Here is a 6,941-nt window from a genome sequence, read left to right as displayed (position 1 = left end):
TATGATTGGTTGAATGGTAAGCTCGCATCTGATTGGCTAAAGAGTACGACAGACCCACGTGGGAAGAGAGATGTCTGCCAGGAAAGTCTCTCAAAACCACACACACACACAAATCGAGTGGATTCGTAGTAAATGACGATTTGTACCATTCAGACACTCGTACATTTTAAACATTCAAAGGTTTTTGTGCACAGTTGTATATCTACTAATTGTGTTTGCTTTTGTGAAATGTATTTTATGAATATATATTTTATTTTGCGCATGTGAATTGCTTTTTGTGAATATATATTTTTTTTCACGCACGTGAATTTTTTTTGTGTGTACGTGAATTAGGTTTCATACATGTGAAATTGTTTACGCATGTGTGAATCGTGTTTTTTGCGTGAATTATATTTGAGACTAATCTGTCTCCATACTTTATTGTCAGGGTTATATCGCCACCTGTTGGTTTGGCAACTTTGGCATGCCCTTGATAGCACTTCATAGCGTGTTTTTGTATTTTCATGTGGAAGATATATATATATATATATATATATATATATATATATATATATAAAAAACATTTCATACAAATTTTTAAAAGCATCCTGACTATATATATATATGTGTATGTGTGGAATAGTCCTGTTTATTGTGTTTTTATTGTGTGTGTTGAGTGAAAAGGGATCCTTCAAATGAGATGAAGTGTTTTATGAACTGATATGACATGTTTTTTTCTGTAATTCTTGATCAGAGAGAGTTCAGGAGGAGTATGATGATGTGATGAGTGTCAGTGAAGATGTGAGAAACCCGCTGGGTAAGTTATTATAACCCTTTTGTTCTCTTTATATTGATATCTTTATTTTACTTAGTTAATATTTTCCAGTTAAGACTTTTAAAATATTCATCCAATAACAACATTTGACCTGATTTAATATTTTGTATTTAATAACAGATTATGATGATGTGGAGGAGGAGTCAAACAAAGAAGTGGGGCATTCGTCTCTGTGATCATCCACTGCCTCGGTTCAACAAATCTGAACAAAGTTTGAGTGATATTGTTATTGATATGTTTAAAACTCAGGTTTTTATATATACACCCCCCCCCCCCCCCCTTCTTTTTTGTATTAAAACTTTTAAGCCTTGGAGAATTTTGTATTTTTTGACCTTGTTAATATGAATAAAAATACAAATTTTCCAACTTTTTTTGTGTATTTCAATAAGACATTACACAAACCTGAAATCAAATTTAAGCTCTTATCATATAAAGCACAATCTCAGTGATAGTTGAAGACATCCTAAACATATGACCAAATGACCGTGAGTGATTTAACAGCCCTCAGCATCGCTGCAGCAAGCACTAGAGATTTGTAAGTTGATAAATGCTGAATAAATAAATAGTCTAACTTATAAAATAATAATTAAAATAAGTTATTATTATTAACATTATTAATATGTGATAAAGTGTGTTTTTAACCAGTAGATAAATATGCATATTGTTTGTTTTATCTGATGGGCAATTTACTTTTATATGCATCATTTATCAGGCTGTATAAGTGTTGAGTTATGTGTAATTCAGCAACCTGTAAGACGTTTAAAATACACCTTCACTATAATCCATATGAATCACTTTATAATAACGTTTACAACATATTATGATTTAATCATGCTTAACAGAACATTAGAACCCAGTACAGATCATGTTTTCTCCATCAATATGAAAACCAGTACAGTTGCCTGTTGTGTGACGTCACAGCAATTTCATCTACACAAATGCCGCAGTCATACATGAAAACATGGTAATGTCCTGCTACTTTTTGATACTTAATATTCGTTTGGTCGGAAATTGTCCTTACCTTCAGTAGCGAGTCATTCAAAGCTGCACACAACATTACAGCTCACTGCTGACAGGACAGTATGGAGCTGCAGGTTCGTTTCGGTTGATTGTAGGTAAGTATCCTCTTCATCGAACGCTAAATTTTATTTTTTATTTTTACATCATTCTGAGTGTTAGAATATATAATAGCAGCAGACAAAAAATCAAATGAATGTTCTGTGAAATGAGCTGTACGTGAAATAAATTAGATTTGTAGCTGAAATGTAGCTGTGAATTATTTTTTTTTATCTGAAAAAAGTGAGAAGCTTCCTCATGTGGTGACACAAGGACAAGATTCGTCTGGTCCTCTTTATAATAAGAGCTTTGCTGCCATCTGCTGGACAAATGTCTTTGATGTGATGGCAAATTAATATCTTTAGAACAAAAAACAATGTTTACTTACAGATCTTGTCTGAATAGCCTTGTACACAATCAGTCCAGTTCATCTGATAATATATTAACATACTGTTTATTGTGCTCTTGATTAGAACATCATAATGGTGAAGTAAAATCAATAATATTATACACTTTTGTTTCTAAAAGATACCTTTAAAATGTTCAGTTATTAATAAAATTAAATAAACGAGTATTTTGACATAGTCAATCGTTCCTGGTTCTGTTGACACATGTTGACTCACGTGAGTCGCCTGCTGGAGCGTGCGCAAATAACACCCGTTTACAATTATTCTCTTCAAACTGAGACGCTGCTACAGTAAATTAATTACAATGCTTCCTGCTGTGAAAAACGTTTTCATGTCTGTAAATTTCACAGATATTTTGTTTTCAAAGAGGATAAAGGAAATAACATAGAAGACTCTTGCTTTAACTTGCTCAACCAACTTTATTTTGATTTTCAATATTTTGCATTTTAAAATAAACTTCTAAATGTCTGTTCAGTCGTCCCTATAACAGACAACACAATTTAATAATTGTGGTGCTTCTAAGCAATAAAAACAGTTGTAAATGATGTACATAATACACATACTCATCTTTGTTTCAATAAATTGTAAAAAAAAAAAAAAAAAACAGTTTTACTACCAAATTATATGCAATATGTAATTATTTTAACTTACAGTGGAATGTTTTCCTCCATTTCATGATTTCGGGGCACAACGTTCCTGAACATGATGCATGATGGGATATGCTAAGTCTTGAATACCGCTTTGGAGCAGAATTGTGTTGGGTTTAATGTACATTAAAGGGAGTTATTTGACATTTTGAGGGGTGCTCGCAGCTCTCTCTGTTGGTCAAAATAATTACTAAGTTACATGACTGCTCTGATGACCAACAGCAGCGGTACGCTAGTGTTTGCGGCCCCCTGTGGGATCCCCCTTCCCTGAAATGTAATTTCTTAGGGCCACCAAAATGGTAAACCCACCCCCTGGACCATAATTTTGAGATGATTATTTAAAAACGAGTGAAAATATGGGAAATATCACTCTCACTGCTATAGTGTATTTACATCATTCTGTCACTCTGAGTGTTAGAATATATAATAGCAGCAGACAAAAAGTAAAATAATGTGCTGTGAAATGAGCTCTAATTGAAATGAATTATATTTGTAGATGTAACGTAACTGTGAATAAATAAATTAACATTTTCTGTTTGGTTACTTATGTGTTGTTTTTTTTTTTTTTTTTTTTTTTTTTTTTTGGCGGATTATAAAAATCCTGTTACACCGGGGACTATGCCAACGTTTTTGGTGCTATTTCTCCTGAAGTTTGTATGTTATTTAGACATCAGACAAGAATTAACATCCAACAGTGATCTCTGCCTAATATAATAAATTCTTATATAACATCTGTTTTTCTCTTAAATCACACAACAGTTCCATAAGAGCTTTATTTCAACGAGATATTGTGTCCTTTGCCTTATGTTTTTTCATATTGGAATAAACTAACAGACAATATTGTTTGGAAAAAGGTTTGTTTAATACCTAATCAATATTTAATTACAAACAAGTTTAAGGAAGTATCATTCAAAATCATACACAGGGTTTACCCAGCCAAATATTATTTAGTAAAATTTAAATCTGATATTGATTTTAGTTGCTCCTTTTGTGTCAGTTGCCCTGATCCTATGGTATTTGTTTTGGCATTGCACTTTTGTAAAACTATTTTGGCAAAATGTATGTGATTTTATTGTGCAAAATACTGATAATCATTGTTATGGAAATATGTATTATTTGGTATATTGGAGAACAGCAAAGAAAAACACAGTCACATTTACATGATAAATTTATTTTTTGCATGCAAAATTTCATATTCACAAATGCTCAGTTCTCAAGACTGTCTGCTCTTTACAATAAGAAGTGTTTTGCTGCCATCTGCTGGATGAATTACACATTACAGTGTTAAACACACTTACACAAATGTCTTAAGTTTTATATGACGCCAAATTAACATCTTTAGAACAGAAAAAACAAATTACAGATCTTGTTTGAATAGCCTTCTGCTGTTGTACACAATCAGTCCAGTTCATCTGATAATATATTAACACACTGTTTATTGTGCTCTTGATTAGAACATTATAATGATGAAGTAAAATCCACCTAATATTATGCACATTTGTTTCTAAAAATAACTTTAAAATGTTCGGTTTATTCAAATTTATAAATTTATAGCAAAAATTATTTTAAAATAAAGTTTCAGTAAGTGAGCAGTCAGTCATCAGTGCTTGTGTCTGCTGTGTTCAGGTTCAGGTTTTGATGCTGAATATAAGCTGCAGTGTTTCTGTATCAATCTGCTTTAAGTTTAGTGTGACTTTATCTCCACACTGACTTACGACTGACATGAGTCTGTCCTCAGTGAAGTGTCTCTTCACGCTGGAGGAGGAGTCCCGCTCATCAGCGCTCACACTTTACTGATATATATGGAGAAAATAAAAATGCTGCTTTTTGATTTGTCACTGATTGTGTTTGATGATTTCCTCTGTTGTGTCTAATAAGGTAACAGTGAGTGTCATTGGCAGCTGTGAGTCTCTCTCTCTCTCTTTAGGAGGCTGACAGGAGCCAGTTTCTTCAGTGTGTTTGAGGGAGCAGAGGAGAAACTTGTGCTGACAGTCAAACAGACGGTGTGACGAGCAGAAAATGATGGAGGGATGTCTGACACTCGTTTTACTCTCCACTATAATCACTCTAACCACATCTGGTAAGTACAAAATAGACAGTAAGAGGTGAAATTATACTTGTTTAAATGAGAAGTTTATCTATGTTGGCCTTATATCACTAGAAACTGAATAGATGTCTGTGTAGAATCTACAAATTTTATCTTAAGACAATAGTTCATTAATTGTCAGTTAAATTTGAGCTTTTACAGGCTAACAATTTATTGACAGGATTATTTGTAATATTCTCTTGTCCATCTTGAAGTACATAGATATTTGTATTTACTTAAAATATTTACATCTTATTTTTCTCAACATTTGTCAATATTCTTCTTGTAGGTGGTTAAATCTCTTTCTCTACTTTTTGTACAGATTTTGAGACTGTTAGGTTGGTTGGTGGTAACAGTCCCTGCAGTGGTAGAGTGGAGGTTCATCATGATGGTCAGTGGGGAACAGTGTGTGGTGATGACTGGGATAAGACTGATGCTTCAGTGGTGTGTAGAGAGGTGGGATGTGTTGAGGCTCTGGGTGGTGCTCGTTTTGGACGAGGATCAGGACAAATCTGGATGGATAATGTGGCCTGTAGAGGATCAGAGTCCACACTGAAGGACTGTAGATCAAATGGATGGGGTGGGGTTAACAGTAACTGTAGTCATCCTGAAGATGCTGGAGTCAGATGCTCAGGTGAGCTGCAGTCTATATCCCTCTGTTTGCTTTAAATGTTTTCATTAGAAAATCTGATAATGGAGTTTAAAGTAATTGTGTGTAATTTGTTTTCAAGCAATTCATGAAATATTCATTGCACATCACACATTTTATGTCTAAACACTTGATATTCCTTTACTTATGTAATTAAAGTACACAGGTCGTACATACCCCAGACTCGTTAATGGATCTTCTCTGTTGTGTCTGGGAATTAGCAGAAAGATTCTTACAGTAAGGGGAACACATTGTACACGGGTCTGACCGCTGCCTCTTTGACCATGGATGGGGCAGAGTGTTGTGTTGACCAGAGAGCTGGACTGTGGGGCTCCTGTACAGGTGCTGGGAGCAGCTGCTTTTGGTAAAGGAGACGCTCAGATGTGGACACAAGAGATTCAGTGCAGAGGAGATGAATCACACATTCGACACTGTTCATTGTCAACTTCACCTAAAATAAACTGTACCCATGATAATGACATAGGACTGATATGCTCTGGTAAAAATTTAACCTCTTTGTAAATAATACAATTCCAGCTGTTAAATGCTTCAATTAATTTGTTTGGTCAATACCACACTTTGAGATCTTTGACCATATTAAACAGAGATTAGAACTAGAGAATTACTCAGAATATCCCTGTTTTCTTGGTTTGTTTATTTTTATTATTTTTTATTGTATTTGGTTTCAGTAAGAAATATGTTCTTTCTCCAGGTTACACTGATCTCAGGCTGGTAAATGGCCCTGACATCTGTTCTGGTCGAGTTGAACGTCAGTACTTAAGTAAATGGGGCACAGTGTGCGATGCATGCTGGGATATGAGAGCTGCCAGTGTCCTCTGTAGACAGCTGAATTGTGGGATTGCTGTGTCTGTTGTGGGATCAGACTGGTTTGGAGAGGGAAGTGTTGAAATCTGGACTGATGTGTTTGATTGTGACGGGAATGAAACAAAACTCTCAGAATGTTCCATCTCTTCATGGAGTCGAGCTGAATGTTCTCATAGTCGAGATGTTGGAGTCATCTGCTCTAGTGAGTCCATATTACTTGAACATTTACTGAGATTATGCTAATGAAAGACTTAATCTTAAACAAAATACTATATGTATTCCCTATACAATTCAGACTGAAGATTAATGCTTGTATCATTCAAATTTACTTATATAAAATGTAATGTGATATAAAGCATATTTATTACATAAATGTTCCTCTGTGGTCTTTAACACATTTGCAGTATTTTAGTAAATTGTCAGATCTTTCACTCAGATTCCTCTCTGGCTCTTCATG

This window comes from Cyprinus carpio, chromosome A4 (genome assembly GCF_018340385.1).
Source record: "Cyprinus carpio isolate SPL01 chromosome A4, ASM1834038v1, whole genome shotgun sequence".
NCBI lineage: Eukaryota > Metazoa > Chordata > Actinopteri > Cypriniformes > Cyprinidae > Cyprinus > Cyprinus carpio.
Note: the sequence above shows the minus strand (reverse complement) of the source record.